Genomic DNA, 19548 nt, shown 5'->3' with positions numbered 1-19548 from the left:
TCTCTCTTTCTCTCTCTCTCTCTCTCTCTCTCTCTCTGTCTCAATCTCTCTTTCTCTCTCTCTATCTATCTCTCTGTTGTTCTGCTCCTCTCCCTTTTTCGTTCTCTGAAGAATATCATCCTACGTGCGTTTTTCTTTTTTTTCTCTCTGCCTGTGCTCTCTTCAGCTTACTGTATGCAGTTCATATTTTTGCTGATCCACAGTTTGTACTCCTCCGTTTCGTTCCTTAATCCAACTATCATTCATCCGCAAGATTCCTCTCTGGGGGACACCCACAAGTTCTTAGCTGGTCGCCTCAGGGAAAAACCCCTAAAAGGATTTCCATTCATGCTTTATAAATACAAAGCCAGGACTTCTTAGCCCCTTTCTTTAGCCCCCATTGGACATAGATTTAACAGTATGAGTTACACCTGCCCTCATAATCATTTTACTTACATAACCGAATCCTGCCTTCCTGTTTTTCACTATATCAACAAGCAATGTTAGGAACTATCAAAGTCTTGCCCAGCTTGTAAATTCCTTCACCAAATGGCGAAAGGAAAAAAGAGCAAAAGTGAACAAGTCCCAAAACGGGAGCATATTTGTCTCCAAACGTGATCGTATCCAAATCCCTTAAAAAGTATCTCTCTCAGTGGAACATATTCATGCTGCGAGGGAGCTGTAAGACTAAATGTAGAAAAAATATTTCTTTCTCCAGTAATGAATAGACTAGCATAAGGAATGTAATCAGTTCTCCAAGATGTGCTTATGAAGGCTTCAATATGTCTTTCACTGTAATCGTGCTGTCACAGTGACCAAGGCACGCTTGCCTGAATGAGTTTAACGAGGTGACTCAAGATGTCTTTGGTTCAATGGACTCTCTGTGTTTCGAACTGGAGCTGTGTGTATACACATGTGGTAATTAAATCTTCCAGAGGAAGACCACTCAGTCCTTTATCCCATACTGCCCTAAGACCCTCCAGAGAGACCACTGTACCTCACGCTTCACACTCAACAAAGATCTTATCGTTCTCTTACTCTGCACTGCCTTAGAGAGGCTGCAATCGATTAAAGTGAATTACCCGTTGCGGTAGCAAACCCCTTAAGAGTTTTGACTTTCTTGAATTTCCTTCTTTCAACAAACATTTTCAAGTCAGCACATCAAAATGTACTTATAACAGAAAAGAGCATGAATAAGCAATGCATTGTTAGGAATCTGGTTGAATTACTCTGTCTTTAGAATGGGTTGCAGTTTAGACACATATTCACCAAATATAAGTTTGAGTGAGTTTGAACCAAAAGAAAATTAAATTTGCAATTACATGTAACATAATCTAATGTGTGTAATTTCAAATATGTGTGTTCATGTCTCTATAGTAATGTACAGCAACTGAGTATCTTGTCAACAGCTTGAACAAATAATTATTTCGATTCAGCTTTCACTGTTTTCATTTGAATCATTTGCACCTTCCTAAAGCCTAACTGTGTAAGTCAGGCTTTCAAAGCTACATCATGGGGATTTGTGTCTTTCTTTGAGGGTTCCTGAATATCTTCTAATCCCATGGATCTAAAGAATTTCAAGGCTTTGTGACTCAACTCTTCAGTGTTCAGATATACTGGAGAAAAGATTAAAGTAAACGGATTACAGGAATGTCCCACATAAACATATAGCTTAATTCAACAATATATATCAGGATTCTTCAAATCCGGTCTCCGAGGTCCAGAACCCTGCTGGATGTCAACCAAAGAATGTGGCGTCCGGCTGGAGAGTGCATATGCCTTTTTTCCCAGGTACAAACCAAAAAAAAACAGCAGGAAATCATGGAATCTGTGGCAGGAAATGTCTGTGTTCTGGACAGGTTTTTGGGGTACTCATCCTCTGCATAAAACGGTCCAAAATAGACATCTGCCAACAATCTGATGGAATGATTTATCGTGCATTTTGTTCTGAAAATGAGCAAAAGTTCTTGCGGCCCATGTAACTTTGCAGTACAATAAATTATTTGGTATTTATTTATTTATTTATTTATTTATCATTGTCCTGAGAAATCCACAAGCAGATTGTTTTGAAAGCAATTACAAAGCATTAAGGATAACTTTAGGGTTATAAAATGTCTTATGAAACCAGTGGGAAAAATGAAATCATACTTGATTTTGTTTTAGCAGACTATACATTTGCACAGTGCAATTGTGTTATTGCTTCAGTTTCTATGCATGTGTATTAAACTGTGCTTTAAACTGTTTATAACAAAGCAAGCATATACCCGGGCAATGCATGGTGTTCTTTGTAGGGGACTTTGAACAAAGAATGTTTACAAAGTTAACTATCCCTTAAGGTCCTCTGTGGTAGACAAAACCAATGATAAATTGCATTTAATGGTAGCAGGCATATGGCAAGTTTTAAGAAACAGTAGGAAAAACTGCTTTGATAAATGTAAAATGCCATGAATCTGTCCAGGGGACTTGTTGTAGATGATCAATGGGGAAGTGCCTATATCCTCTGTAATGCCAGCTTTCCACTCAGAAGGGTGTGAGGTCAAAGGGCTACAGAATCCAGATGTGCTGCCATGTCTCAACAATTTCTGGTGTTGAAAATCAGTGATTTTCAGTGAGTGGAACCATTGTAGGCTCCCAATAAGCTGAAGCATGTTCTCATCCATCAGTTGGACACATTCTGGAATTTTCCTCTACGTTTGAAACACAATCATGACTGCTACAAACAAGTCGATGGACAGCCACCTCTGTGTGTTTCAGGTGAATGATACTGTTTCCTGCATAAAAGCGAAAGTGCTGTAAGTAAGATAACAGTTGCATGATTAGCCGCTTTAAGACAGAGATCAACATTTTGCCTCTTAAAAGCAACAGTTTGTCCAAATGGGAATAACTGCGATTCACAGTCGTGATGTCTTTCTACCAGGGGCCTGGGACACTAGTCTAAGCTGCTCAGTTGTATGCAGCATTAGTAATATTACATTGTGACTAGCATGCCAACGTAACAAAATGTTAAAACCTGTATATACTTGAGTTAAGTTCACAAAAACTACATCTTACAATGGATTCCATAAAAGGGCTATGCCTCAGCTTTTGGAAAGAGCGCGGTTGAGGTGTGATTAGCGTGTGTGTGCGTGTGTGTGTATTTGTCTTTTCTAGGCAGTAGAGAGAAGAGTGCCAGACTGTGTCGTTGCTTTGTAATTATATATTGAACTAGCCCCAGGGAGTGACCTACTTCTATTGTGGCTCTCATCAAGGCTCTGTGTCTACATCTCTGACCAGTCTTCCCTGTCACGACTCAACGGTGCATTCAAGAGCTCTCGGACAAAAGCATCATGGACACGTCTATTATGGGATATAGGGGTTGGTTTCAGCTTGACAACCGGCAGACAGATACCAACCAAGACACAAAGTTTAGTCCAGCCGGGTTAGGATGTCAGGAGCCCTTTATGTTTGGGCTGTTCGTTTAAGATCTCACTAAGGTTATATCATGGCTAATTTTAATAGGAGTTCATGACTTTATTTATTGCCAAGGAGCAGTTGTGGAGTCAATAATGTTTTCAGTAACAGTTCCTCAGGCTAAAAGTATTAACCAGGGACCAAGGCAATCAACAGCCACATGTGGTGCTTGGCATATGGAAGGCTTCAGACATGTACTTAAGATTGTATTGAATTTTCTTTTTATAGCATGTGTGTGGGAGTGGATTCAAAGATTGATTTAGAAAAGGTGGCGAAGTAAATGACTTTGTGAGATATGTTATGTCAGATAGTTTGAGTGGTCATTCTTCCATATATAATTAGGAAGTTAGCAAGACCATCTCAGATATTAAGCCACTTCCTATTTGACAAGGCGGTATTTTTTTTTTTTCCCTCACAGACATGTTGAAAAGTAATATTTAGTGTTGACAGTATCTGGGAAAACGATAGCGGTGACAGCCTCTTATTTCTCCAAGCCGAAGACACGTACCAACCTATAAACTCTTTCACACACACACTCACCGTGTATTGGTTACATTATGTTCCAAAAAAGGTGAGAGCTGAGGGATGATTAGAAAAGTATATGTTGGATGGCTGCCAGATCGGGGGAAAAAAAAAAGAGATCCTTTTCACTCCTTTGGTAAGCAAAACTGAGGCAAGATCACAATCGCACTCTCGGGTAGCTGAAATCCTATTAGTCATGGGTCACAGGGCTGATAATTACAGGGGTCACAGTTTTGTCCCTCCTACCCGGTAGGGTTGTCATATGTCATTGTCATTGTCTTGCTGCCCTCTGCTGCAGTACTTGTGGCAATGACAACCCACTGTTGTCTGAAAGACCAGCGGGCATTCAGCTATCATGTGTTCATTATAGGCTGTGGTCTATAGTCTTTGTTCTTTGTTCAAACTAAAGCCTGCCCAACTTTGCTATAAATTTATTGAGCATCATAGGAGAAAACGTGTTGAGAGGAAGATTTTTTTAAAGAAAGGAGAAAGAGTCGCTGTATAGGCCTCTAAGCAGAAAATGTCAAATACATACAAAACTAGTAACAGTGTTTGTAATTGGTTGTATACTGGGATCACTCCAAACTGGAATGTTGGTTATGCAAAAGGGAATATATCATGCCCCTGGATTAGATGCAGACACATGTCAGAAGAAGCATTGCTGACATAAACTTGGAGCTACACTTCTATGTGTCAGCTTAGTTCACAATCCAACTGCTGCTGTCTATGAAATGCATTTTCATTGGACTACAAAAACACAACAATGTGATATGGTTTTGGATCCACTGCCACAGATACAAGCTGAGTTTCTACTTCAAGCAGTATTTCATGACATGATTGACATGGAATCAACAAGAAATGTGTAATAACTTTTAGAATATTTTTCTCAAATAGAACAATTTCACTTAGTGAACCAATACATTTTTGTGCTTTAATTAGCAAGATATATTATCCAAAAATATGTTTATTCTACTTGCCATTACCACTTAGTTTCCAAACAAAGCGTATTGTACTTGAGGTCCATTACATAACTGGCCAGGAATGCTTTATGATGAAGTTGAGAGACTGTTTTCTACATTGACATTGGAGGCTCTCCGGAACTTAATGCACGACTTGCTACCAGAGTCCAGACACATAAGAGGCAGAGCAGGGTTGAGATTGAGGGTTTGCGTCTGGATGTTGAGCAGAGGGGAGATGATTTACATGACCCAGGACTTACAAGTATAATCACAGAACCAGGCACCATCTCAAGTGGGTCAGATCCAAACAAAGTCTTCAATCACACGTGTTGGGGAAGAACCCAGCAGGTACCGTGTGTAACGTTGGACTTTCAGAACTCTATGTACTCTCTCAACTTAATTTTTCATCCTAATTCTCTTTTTCAGTCTTGATCTCTCTTCTTCCCCTCTCTCTTTTGTGCTAAGTAGTTTTACGTTTGTCCATATGAGCACCTACGCATGCAAAGACAGAAATGACTGTATTCATATCCCTCTCCTATCTAACACCAAAACTTGAGTTGTAAGAGCTTAATTTCTATTACCTATGTATGACTACATAGGGGAACCTGTGGTCACATCTTTGAGGATGTAATGTTATAAAACTGTAGCTAGATGCATTGCCAATGAATGAAGCAAGAAACACATGAAAGTATTGGATTCAAATGCGGTTTCGCTGCACTGGCACTAGGACAATGGAGTTCTGTTCCGGCCAGCTGGGCCCCCTCCACCTGCTACAATTGCTCCCATCTTGGCTTTGTTCTGCATGGATGAGGTCAGGGCTTCCCTCATGACATCACTCCACAGCTGATTGGAGCATAGGTTATTCACTATGCAAATGAGGAAACAAAGGACCCCTCTTTCTCTCTTTTCCATTTTTGCTTGTTGGTCATCTGGTAAACAGACCATCAGTGAATGTCATCAACCAATTTTTGGAAATGAGTTTTGAACCTCACAGTGTCACTTTAGGTGTAAATATTTGCTTACAGTGATGTATTCTCACAGCGTTGTAGGTAATATCTATAATCTGACAATGTTTTTTAACCTCATTTAAAAACAAATCACTCAAAAATACACAGAAAATCAAAATAAAATTTACAAAAAAAACCGTGCACCAATAGTACTGAACTCAGTGCAGCATCCCTGAGTCATGACTGCCGACTGCTCCCTCATTCCATCTGTTCAACTCCAGATATTCCTCAAGGAAATTTCATAAGTGTTTTCACAATCAGTATAAACCTGTGTTTTATGATGTTCTTGTCTGGTGGCTAGAGAGCAGGTTAGGCTTGCATTAGACAAAGAGCTTGTAATTTTTTTTTAACAGGAAATGGCCACAGTGAGGTGACCCATCTGGCTTCCTCAGAGCTGCAGATTTTAATGTATTTTTCAAAAAGATAGAGTTTGGAGTTGTGAGAATGGCTTTCGAAAAGAGAGAGTGAGAGAACAGGGGAACAGCAACTGCATCAGATGTGAAGGAATGAGCCCATTAAATGAAGAACTGCAGAGAAGAGACAACATGAAGGTTAATCAATATCCCTGGTCTAGTTAGGCCAAAGATCTACTTTTATTGAGGAGATATAAATGCCACACTGTCTAATGAAGTCTCTTGTGGATTCCCCACAACTGAATCATTTGTTACCACCAGACTGGACTCCCCACGAAACATTACAGTTTTTCTTCAAATTGTGGGAATTTTTTTTTTTTTTAATTGCTGCAATTACACTTTTAAGAATTTTTTTTTTTTTTGCACTGGATAATAATCAATGCATTTGTCTGTGTAAATGAATGCAATTTAAGTTGCGTAGCTTGATCATTTGTGGGTTTTCATTTCATAAATATGAGACTTACTATCTGGTCCGTACACCTAAGCGTTTATATAACATGCAAAAATATATTCCCACTGTGCTACTGGCTTGCCAGGCGGTATTAGACAGAAGTGATGTTGTACCAAAAGTGTACCAGAAGTACCACAAAATGTGACACTTTTGGAGAATGGAGACGTGGTTAAAGTAAAAATAAATAAATAAATAAATAAATAAATAATACAAGTTTATTTAGAGCCAAAAATCACTATTTATAGTCTCAATGGGCTTTACATGTCCACAACGAAGTCAAATCAAAATGATATTATCCATAAGTTAGAGAAAATAGATAAGTCTTTAGTTTGGTTTTAAAGGAACTGAGAGAGTTTGCCTCTCTAACTTCTGTAGGCAGACCATTCCAGAGGAAGGGAGAGTGGTAGGAAAATGCTCGGTAGCCAGCGGGCTTCTTTTTAACTCTTTAAAAACAATTTTAATATCTTACATATTAATATGTAAGATTTAAAAATAACATATGGCGTTGTTTTTTGAAGGTCCTTTGTTTAATTATCCCAGCACCAGTATCAGCCTGAAGTTTAGTGTGCAGCTGAAGAGCAGGGATACCTACTAAGGCATCTGGTAATGATCAAATGCTTCTGAAAACCATATATGTGTCCGGGCTAAGTGGGTACTATTTTCGCAGGGTACGTCTAACTAGCAAAATAATGGGAGACAGGTGTGCTTTTGGAGACACAAGGAAAAGAAAGCCAATTAATCAAAGCTGATATTCCAGGGACTCCAGTGCAGAGCATGATTATTTCACTGTTTACAGAAACTTTCTCCTTTCTGAAGGGTTAAACCTAGATCATGTTTTTAAAAGGTTACAGCAGAAGTTACCTACTCTTGTTAAAGCCATTCATATGACATGCAGTACAGCAAACAGTGGAAATGGTAGGGCAGTTCAGCCTCAGGCTATTTAGTCTATGCAACAGTAAATACAGTCTGCAGAATAATTATTCAGTGTTTCTCAACACATGGGGTCTCAGTGGACTCCCCATTTTTTCAGGCCTTGTGCTAACAAACCTATTTCAACTTACCCAAGACCTTTATGACTAGATGACAAATTGAACCAGTGCCAATGTCAAGGCACTGTTATTATGTTATGGCGTTAAACTTGAGCAAAAATTTGCAGTCTTCAGAACTAGAGTAGAAGGTGGTAATTTTCATTCATTCTACATTATTTGAAGTGATTAGTTACAATCATAAGGATCCATGGGTGTTCTGACTTTGACCTTACTTGTATTTTACTTTTTCCTCGTTAAGTCACTCAGCAGGACTTACTAGGACTTAGTAATTTTATACAATGGTATTAGGTGTCATTTTTTTTATCACAATGATGGAACACCATGTTTAATCCTCATGCTCCAGACAAAATACCCAGTCCTGTGTTTACATGGCACTGACCTCAGGTGAAGAGTAAACATGTTCCATCATACATCTTTACATGTGGGCTTATTTTACTGCTCTGATTAATTCTCAGAAAGTTCTGAAATTGCTTGTAATGGGAAGAGTTGAGTATTTTCTAGATATGGAAAAATTACCTGACAGAGAACTTGGTCAATATCAGATAATGAACAAAAAACACTCCAGGGCATAGCTTTGATGAGTCAGGGTTAGCAGTGCTGAATAGGGGTGATACTACCGATGATAAGAATATTTAAGATTTCACTTCTATTAATTTACAGTTCTAAACACAGGAGCCGTTTGAGAGAAGCCAAATTGAAAACGTATTGAATCTAAAAGTAATTTGGAGACAAGACATGGTACGTGTCTACAGGAAATCAGTGAAAGTTGAAATCCCACTGTTAGCAGATGCAAAAATTTCTGACTGAATTCTGAGTTTACACAGTTCAGAACAGACCAGGAAGAACTGTAAAACAAACTTAAGCAGACTTCCTTGCAAACACATTTTACATCGTTTGACTGTAATCTCATTGGCACAAGCAACAAAGCATGAACCCTTAATCTCCATGGTAACACAGATGAAAAGGTAATGGTCTAGCTACCTCACGTTTATGTAATGATCTGTCTTTGATGGGCATTCCAAATGAGAATCTAAGATGAGGTCACTCTTTTCCTTCTTATGACAGGAAGACATTTTTTTTTTTAATTCCCAAAGGGGTGCTCTCGGCTACCGGCCGAGACACTTTGGGGTCAAGGCATTGAGTCAGAGAAGGAAAATCTATCACTCTGTTTTTTTTTGTTGTTGTTTTTCTTTCTGCCATGTGTTGGCTTTACTTTAAACTGGAGCTCTTGCTGTCAAGGGTCAGCTCATAGGGCCCCAATTAAGAGTTCAACAGGATGACTACACTGACCTGATTGGTCCTTTGCGAATGCACAGGTCTTAAAAAACGTGACCATTTCAAGGGAACAAGAAGAATATGTGCTGGAAGGTTATTAGCAACTTGATATGGCAGGGAATTTCATGGTAGTGGTTTCACATAGTCCACTTCAATTTGAATGATAAAATTTAATATGTAAGTAGTACTATGTAGCAAGTTACTGCGTGATCTCTGTATTTGGGGAATTGTCCGTTCTCTGCATGCTATACATGTTGTCTGACATACCTGTGTTCTCACCTGAAGTCCACTAACAGGAAATAACACTGTCTTTTCCTTCAATAATTCAATATAGAAATGATCAAATTAAATAATGATAGATATTTTAATGCTCATGATACACTCATTTTCTACAAATAATCAAATAAAAAAACCACCAACACAAAAGCCTATTACAAACCCATGAAACCAGATCCATATTACAACCATGCTGTTACCACATGTGTGTTACCATCATCACATCATTACATGAGGTAGGTGGGTTCCCTCATTTGTCTATGCAATGAAAAATAGCTTCTTTTGTGAACTTAATATTTGTCTGTTGACCTCTGATGTATCCTCATAAAGTTCGGGGCAAAAGTCAGTGGCATTACCGCATTATGATTATGGGCAGCACCATTCAAGCGGATTGACTTGAAAGTACTTCAATTTCTTATGCTAATTGTGAGTGATGATCACTGGACGAAAGTTTAACACAAGGTTTAGAGTCAGAAGTTTAAATGGCGGTTGGAGGTTTCAATAAAGGAGTCAATATGAAGTTCCAAAGAGAGTCTGGTTAATTTAAAAACAGTGCCTCTTTGTCTGAGCTCTGGGGTCATGACCCCTGTCTGCTGTGACTTGTCTTAGTGTTTGCAGACGTCATATGAGAGAAACTTTGTGGTACGTTTACCCCTGTGGATCATTGTATGTTTATACAAAGCAATGTGCCATGGCAGTGAGATTTTAATGACAGTTATCCTCATAGATCACCACCAGCTGCCGTGCTGTGAGGATCATTAAACGATCAATGAGCACGTATTATTGGATTAGCACGTAGAAAATCATTTCTAGGTATAAGAAATGAAGGAGTACTTTAAACTTTTCTTATACCAAATCTATCAAGGATTCATAACAAAAAAAAGTAACAACCAAGCATCAGTGAATGGGCCTGTAAATGTAAAGCCCTATACAGATATTCTCAGTGATTCTGTGGATCTTAGTCCTAATCTCATGGCACTAACCATAATGTGATGTAATACTCACAAAGCAAGGATTTGAACACATGGTTTTTAGAGAATATTGGAGAAGACAGAGCATCTCGGTTTATACTTTGGATTAATATTAAATCGAGACCAAGGTTCTCAACTGTGCGCTATCTTTTTGTTAAGGAGGAGAAAAATACATACAAACCAGCAACAAACATAACACCTCCCAACACCAGCATTTTCTTTGAAAACAACATCTCATTAATATGTATTTTTTTCCATGCCTGTTGTGCCTTTTGGGTAGTATATACGAGTAGGGCATATCATATTCAAACAAATAAGATTCAAAATGAGATCCAAACAAATGCCGGTAATATCAGACCAGCCTTAAACAAGACTCTGTCACCAGGTTCAGGGTCACTGAGGAACTGTTTACACTATTCACTTCTTTATTGCGCAACTCACCATTATGTAATGGGCTCCAAAAGAACTGTTAAGAATGTCTCTCTTCTTTTTCACGCCTTCTCTAAAACAGACGTTCTCTCTTATGATAACTATCATTATCATCGTTCATAAGAAAACTGCCTGTAAACTACAAAGACAGTCCAGATGCCCAAAGATCTATAACACTTGAAAATATACATTACATACAATTATCATATGCTTAAAACAAGCTCATATTTTTCAAAGGGGAAAATAGGCCAAGTCTGAAGTATTTTGGGGGGGAGAAATTGGGTTATACACTTATTTCAATCAAGATATTAAAAATAGTGCCTGCAGTTACCAGTTATTACCAATATCAAGTACAAATATAGCAGGAAGTAGTGCAGCAAGGGAAAAAACATTGGTCATCTAATTAACTGACAGCAGGTTTATTGCTTGAGACAGCCACGCATTCATCTAGCATGTAGTATCTTAATAGATGACTGGATTAACTGAGAGAAAGAGAGAGATAGAGACACAGAGAGAGAGAGAAAGCAAAAGAGAGAGAGAGAGAGAGAGAGAGAGAGAGAAATGGCCTCTTTAGATGTTACAGCAATTTATAATGAAGTAAAATAATACAATAAAAGCATTGCTGTACAATTACTAAAAACACAGTAAAATTGAACCATGGAAAATGCATTGTTCTTCTAGATTTCGGCTTGGGGTTATCTAAACACGCAAGAAGGACAGATTTAGAGACTGGAACCTGAAACTCAGCGGCACCATGCAGATTTATGGCCCCTAACCACTCTGTTCACTTTTCTTAGCCACATTTTCACCATTTCTCCCCATATACCTGTCTCCTGGGAGGAGTCTTGGAGAAATACCAGGACTATGAATCTCAATTTCTCTTCTATATTATTTTCTCTAAATTGAACTCACTGGGAGTATTTGCCCCTGTTTTTTTTTTCCCCCAACTCAAACAATGTGCATTATAATCCTTTGTTGACCCACTTTGCTACTGTCCTGTGTGTTTTTTTTTTTATCACCTTGTCCTCAGAGAAAGATACATCTGTAGGATTTAAAACAACAGATTTCAGCTGTGTTTAAACCAACAAATCTGAGCTCCATCGGTTGGAGACCAGCCGCTGTAAGGAGACATATGTTACACAGCGATTTAGCCCATATAACACGATTAGCATACTGCTTCATCACAGTCAATGGGTGACGGATTTCACAAGGCACTGACATCTGCGTAGCAGTCTGCTAACGCACCAAACACAGATGTTCAAAAAGTGAAAATAATTAGAGCCGTACAAGGATTTTTCCCTTGCTTTTTCCTCTTTGAACCCAAATTTACTTTCTTCTTTGCAGGTTTTGCAGATGTAAAAGTAAAGCCAGCCATGTCAGCTCTGCTCTGCTCTGCTCCATCAGCAAGTAGAACGCTAGACCATCAGAAGGAAAGAACAGAGGAAAAGAAAACAGTAGCTCCTTACAAGAACAACATGGTTCTCCAGAGAGAGGCCCCCACCACCTCGCAAGGACATTGCTTCTGGAAAGAAAATAAAGCAGAGAGATCCAGGCAGCTGAAAGACAGGACCTTCCAACCACACTAGCCGCCAACAGAGACCCATGTTCTTGTGAGTTATAAAACCACTGAATAATGGAGCCATTGTGAAGGAATGTGGTAGAAGGACATGATACAAGTAGGATGAGAAAGAACCTGAGTCAACTGCTGCATTGAATTTAGAGTTCCTTGAAGACAAAAGAACTGAGATGTCTGTTGATCTTACAGACTTTTTTTAGCACTGATGTTCCTTTGCCAGATTTTACTAACACTGCAACTATAGGGCTCACTTGCACTTTGTTTGCAATTTTGTATAGAAATCTACACAAAAAAACATACAGAAACACTGAGAAATAGTTGCACTCTGAAAGTCCAAAACAGATTATCTGTCTAAGGATTCCAGGGCAGCTGACCTGCCTAAAGATATATGAATTTGCTGTTGACCTGTCTAATGACATGTTATTAAGTTGCTGTTGACCACTGCATCAGAAAAGAGTTGCTTTTAAACAGAATAAGGATTCTTAAGACTTCAAGAAGACCTGACAAAGCCAAGGACCTCATACAGAGCTATCAATGGTACTTGGAAAATGGCCTTCATTTTTGTTTAACACAAAATCATATCTATTGAATGTACTACTGTCCTGTCTTTTTGAGAAAGCTCCATTTAATAGAGAAAATTACTGATTGGGTACAATGACAGAAACTGGAACTGCTATGTACCCGCTCAAATAGTTAAAAAAAAAAATCGATTTACTTTGACTGCCTGCCTACATAACCAAACACAACACGAGAACTAACTAGTTTCTAGCCTAAAAAAAAGACCATTTTTCCATAAAACGGTCAATATTGGCTGGAATAACACATACATACTGTTTTGATAATTCACAGTTTATGTAATGAATAGAGCCCCTGATTTATAGCCTGGGGTATAGTATGCTTTTTTGTCTTGTCAGTGGACCGGCACATTCTTGGCTCTATGGAATATTTCATCTCTTCTGAGCATTACAGTAAATTGGAGGTTTCCTTGTTAGGAAAAAAAATGTCTTTATTGAGTACATTTCAAATTTATGGTCAATTTCTGAAGTACATTCCAGCCACCCCGAACAGTGTTACTTTAGCAAATTTTGACCTTGACCTCTGTAAATCAATTTGTTAACTCACACTTGTAAAAGACATAGTTCAAAACATCATGTTCAAAGACGGTGAACAACAACCGTTTCAAACTAGTTTTGGAAGCATGCAGTATGAGGCATTGTTGGCATTGCTTTGAAAATGACTAAAAATGTGAGAGGGGTCTTAGGATGTCTTTAAAAATGGAACATTGTGAACGTGTCTCCTTCTTTTGTTTGCCTTCATAATGTGTTTTGAGCCGTTACACTCATGCCTTCAACAGATAGTAGAACAATTCAGCTCTATTTCTTAATATATTCATTAATTAGGGATAGCCAAAATAGGCCACCAGTTTATGGTTTTGGGTCCATAAATTCTTTAGTCCATTTCTAATCATTTGTAACACTCAGTACCAAATGATGGCAAAGCCTCTTCATGGTAATAAATGTGTAGTTTGCTCTATACGATGGCCATACTGATAAACTTTCAGCAAAAATATAATGGCTAGTGGTGTATTTCAGTGTACATGTGTTTGTGGTTCTTATAACGGTTTCCCACTCATAACATAATGATAAGCAAGAAACGACACCAAAGTTGCTTCTGAAACATTTAAAAACACAGATAAATAGAAATTCGACAAATGTAAAATTGTGAATGTAAACTTCACAGCTGAGAAAATCAAACATATTCCCATTCGCAAAAATCTGAAGGCTCCCAGAGAAATTCTTCAGCACAAAGAAGGTGAGCCTGACTTTCTAAGTTCAATCCAGACTTAAAGTAATACTCCCTTCATTTTCCAAGAACCATTCAAACTGTCAAACCTAAAAGAATTTCGCTGTGACACACCAGATAGGATCGTAATTTACCCTTTGTTTCCAGTCGTTGATCTCACTCCTTGGCTTGCCCTCTTTATTCTCTTCTAACTCCCCAACCCCCAAAAATGAAAAACTAGGCCCTTCTTGGAACGAATTCTCTTTGATTTGTTGGTTTGTCTGGTAAATATGGTACATGTGGGCAACACCATATGGAGGTATTAGATTGGGAATGAGCTGTCTCTATCTCCCATTGATGGGATCTCCATAAATCGTCCAGATTTTATTCTTTTATGGTCCTCTGTTTCTCCAGCAAACATCACTCTGATGAAAATCCCTCTTCCCAAGACAGATGCTTCAAGTTTTGCAGATGCTCTATGTTCTGAACATTATTGAGTTTATGACACAGAAATATTGACACAAAATAAAAAACACTGCCTTAAACTGAACCAGCACTGCCGCTATAGTGCTTCTCTTGTGCTGAGACAAATGCACAAATCATATTATGTTTTGTGTTTCTGTTAAAAACTTTTTTGCCGATCCTTGGAGGACTACTTTCTATTATTTTCAGTATTTAATATTTATTAATATTCCTCGTTCCAGAAGGATGCCATTAACATATCATGTAGGTCTGCGTGCATTCCAGTTTAGAATCAGTGGCCAGAAGATGAGGAAAAGCTTCTTTATTATGATGTTTTACTCATTTTCAATGATAAGATCTGAACTTCTGTACTTTTTTTCCTGGTCTTAGGTTTTCATGTGATAGGTGGTAAACACTGGTCACTGAAATTAGGTCCTTTTAAGGTGTATCAAAATGTCAGTCTAGTTTCAGTGAATTAAATTAACTTATAATATATACTGCATTTCATACTTCATAATAAAATTACCAAAAAAAAAGAAAACAAAAACTTTTCAAGCAACAATTGAAATGTAGCCACATGCAATGTTCCTCTACGATTCTGTCATGTTAACTTAGTACTGTGATACTGTAGCCATGACATTAAAAGTGCCAGGAGATGAAAGCTCCCATGCAAAATGTTTTTTTTTTTTTAATCAGTTGGCTTAATTAGTCTATGATAATATTTTTTAACATTATTTATTATAGGTTTCGTAGGAAAAATTCCATGTTATAGAGCCATATTTGTTGACATACAATTTCTAAAATTCACTGTTCAGTGCAACTTACTTGTGCAAATATATGTGAAGATATTTGCGAGCAATTTAGAGTTGAATTGTGTTTACAATGCTAAATAACTAGGATCAGAGTTAGGGTGCAGTTAAGAAGTAGGCAATGTTTCACAAAGACTCCCTAATAGCCTACACATGTCTGGACTAGTAGACTTAGACTTAGACTTAGACTACTTTTATTGTCATTTCCACATATGCATGACTCATACATGCAGGGGAACGAGATTGCGTTACACAAGGACCACAGTGCCACATAAAACAAATAACAAATAAATACCACATAAAACAGTAAATACGCACAGTAAATACTGAGGGGACAAAAATTGGGTAATAAATATGACAACAGAAAGTACTGAGTAAAAACAGAAAGTACTGAGTAAGGACAGAAAGTACTGGGTAAAGAAAGTACTAAGTAAGTAAAGAGTAAAACTTCTACAACATACAATTAAAAAAAAGAGAGAGAATCCCTACATATTACAAACCTAGACATAACAAGCACACCTGACAGGGACAGTGAGTTACTGGCAACAGCATCCGCATTGTGCAGGTAGGTGAGTTGTTTGTGGTGTTAGTGCAGTTGATTGTGCAGTTAGTGCAGTTGATTGTGCAAAAGTGCAATTTATTGTGCAAAGGAGAGGTCAGAGAGTTATCAGGTTAGTAATGGCTTCTGTTGGTTTTCACTTGCCCAAACAGTTACAGCCACCTATGCGTTTTGTTTGTTTTAACTCGTATTGCTATGCTGGCTAATTCTTTCCACAAAGTGATTAACATGTATTTCATCTTAAGGCACAATGTTCTTGCTGAAAAATCCAGTGTCATACAAATTAAAAACCCACATGTATTATTGTACTCTAAGAACTCAAAGTCTAACCTAGACAACTGAGATACTAGATCCTGTAATCCAACATAAATAAGTATCAGGGAAACTTCCAGAAATTAAAAGAAATCTGCTCTGGTGTCTATAGTGTAGTGACCATCTACATTATACTAGTAAATCATTTGTTACTACAAGCAAGAGTAAAATGCTGTAAAAGCTATAAAACAGAAAAGATGTAATAAAGAACTGTGTACTAATTGAGAAAAACTATCAGGAAAGACATTAGAGTTTCATTAATATCCTTGACAGAACTCTAAAATATTAAATCTAGTGGAATGCGTCCAACAACAACCTACAGAGGTGTTTCAATGCTTGAGCACAGTGGTGGTTTAAAAAAAAAAAAGTTTTCTTTAAATGCATTTCAAATAAAGAAAAGGTTTCTTTGTTAGAGGTACATTTTCTTCCCATGAAGAAGACAAGCTGGAAGAAACATTTCCACTTGTCACACATCCATGCTTGCAGTAGACTGCTGTGGCTCTGTTTATGTCCATGCAACCATGGCAACCCTTCAAAGGACTGAATCTGTCTATCATGCTGTTCTTCATTTGGTCACTAACTCAATATCACTCAATGCACCACTGTGTTCTTGAGAAAGTAGTTCTCATTGTCTAAAGACAAACTATTTTACTTGAACATTTTCTCGGCCATTCTGGAAAAAGTGCCCCCAATACTGAAGTATTTCTCTCTCTCTCCAAGCTCAAACAATGATCAGTTACAGTCTCAAAAGGTTTTTTTTTTTCAACCAATATTTCTCCCCCACTTGGAAAACCATTTTTTTTAACAACGTACACTAGTGCTGGAACATGTCATAAACACGGTTGAAAGTGCACCCTTTAATATCTTTGAGTCAAATACCAGATCCTTTACCTGTCAGCTTGGATTTGTGAGTGTTTTAATAAATCATGTGATTCTTTAATTGGACGTCCATTAGTGATTTGCTGTTTGTGTCGTCACGTCAGTTTTGTTTTATACCACTGAATTAGCATGCGCTGCTGTCTTGGCCATGTATCTTTCTTTAACAAAAGCCCCTTGATCGTTCAGGGCTTACACTTCTTCTCTAAATTAAACAAACATTTGTGAACTTTAAGGAACTATCTTTTAAAATAATGCAGTGCTAAATGGCAATACATTAATATTGAATGACGATACAATCAGATGTGATCAGAAATATTTTATACTCTAAAGCTGATGACAGAATTGATCCCTCACTCCCTGACTTATTTTTTAATTTTACTTTTTTTCTTTTTTTTTTTTTTCCTCTTAACATTATCATTTTGCCTACACACGAGAATCGTTAACCATGGTTACCCACCAGGACCTGTAATAGTATGAAACACAGAACTACCAACAACTCTGTTTGAGTCTCACTAATGAGGTGCGTTAAGACTACAAAGTCTCAGGATCTGTGGAAGACCCACAGGTTATTGCAGTCACCCTGGGCTGTTAATGGAAGCCTACTCAGCCCAAAGGAATGCAACCAAGTCTGTGACTCCCCAGTGTGAATGGACCTCCCCTAGCTTGTGTGGGGGAATCCATGCTTTCTGCTTTCCTCAGCTTTCTTGGTCTATTAAAGGTTTAATAAGTGCTGATACAAGACCACCTAAAAGACTTTTTACCATTGTCACTACCTGTACGATAACTACAGCAGTGAAAGGACCGTTCGCTCAAAAATGCTTGCCGTTAAAAGCTTCTCGTACTGACAGGCTATCAGTTTACATAAATGTTGATCTACCCCATAACTGTTCCAAAATAAAGTTAGCTGTTTATTCATGTTACTGTTTTTGTAAACTGCTTGTTAGTGGATGCTTCAGAAATTCTAATGTTCTTCAGTTTGTTCAGAGTGCTACCGTTGAACATTTGCAGAATATGGAATATATATATTCTGCATGTTTTGTTAGCTCATGTTCCTTTTTGTTTAGAGAAGTGCCTCCCAGCTATGATTCTTAGTACGTACTTGTCAACAGATTTCTGATCTGGTCCAGGTCTGTTACAGGCTGCTGGCTGCTATTAAATGTCTAACTCAATCATCTGGACCAACAAAAGCTATTGTTTCACAACTTGTACAGATTAGAAACAGAAGAGGTGTGATGGTTACAAAATTGACACAAACTTTCCACCTTAGACACATAAGGTGGCACAGACATATAAAAGACATCAAAGCATGGAAAAGGCATGGAGTTTGTGTGAGTGTGTGTGTGCAGATGCGTGCCTGTGTGTGTGTGTGTGTGTGTGTGTGTGTGTGTGTGTGTGTGTGTGTGTGTGTGTGTGTGTGCGTGTGTGTGTGTGTATGTACCATGAAAACAGCCTGTCTCTCTCAGCAGGATACTGAAAAGTGTGATTAAAACCTCAAAGTGGATCTCCCCATTCAGCTCAACTACCTTTCCCATCAAACCTTTCCCTGAGGTACCCATGCTGTGCAGTAAATCAGACAGTGTAGCCAGTTACAGTAAAAACCTAGCCAGGGTGACGCAGTAGAGAGAGTTTCAGCATTTTATATGTGGATTAGTCAGATAAGTCAAGAAGGGTGAACTGAAACAAATGATTGAACAGGACCATATGTAACTTCTGTTTTGTTAATGCAGATTAAGGGAAGAGCACTCTAAACTAACGGTGAACTATAGCTAGGCTTATGGCTAATATCCTTTTTCAAGTCTTGTAGACTGATATTTAAACTAATATATTCTTATCAGCTAAGTTCACTACACACGCACATCAGTGTTCCATGTAGAGAAAGTTGAGAGCAGACAGAGCTTGATAAATTGCAGAATCCGCTAAATGTAGGCACCAGAGGAAGAACTGGGATTAGAGACCATTTGTTTTAGTCACTGGAAGAGGGTGAGTCAAAGATCCCTACAGTGTTAACATTAGCCCCCCTCATTTTTGTGGACATCCTTTGAGAGGAAAGCGGAGCATGACAGGGAAACTGAACCTACAGGAAGTGGTCAAAAATGAGATCATCTTGGGAAAAGGGCTTGTGGATATTTGCATCTTTCCAGCACAGACCTGAGGGGCACGAAGAGGGTGATGGAGAAATTGCGCACTGAGCACAAATTCCTCAATGGAAAATGAAGGATAAGGTTATCCAACTTTTGAAGTGGTTATCTGTAACTGTAGTCACAATCAAGCTGCACCATAAGACTCAATGCTCCCAATATTGGTCGGTAATGATAACCCTTGCTGGTATGTATTTATTACTTCATGTTTGGAGTGAACTGGGCTATGCATTGGGCCTTCATTAGTGTG

The sequence above is a fragment of the Chanos chanos genome, chromosome 14, assembly GCF_902362185.1.
Source record: "Chanos chanos chromosome 14, fChaCha1.1, whole genome shotgun sequence".
NCBI classification, from domain to species: Eukaryota; Metazoa; Chordata; class Actinopteri; order Gonorynchiformes; family Chanidae; genus Chanos; species Chanos chanos.
Note: the sequence above shows the minus strand (reverse complement) of the source record.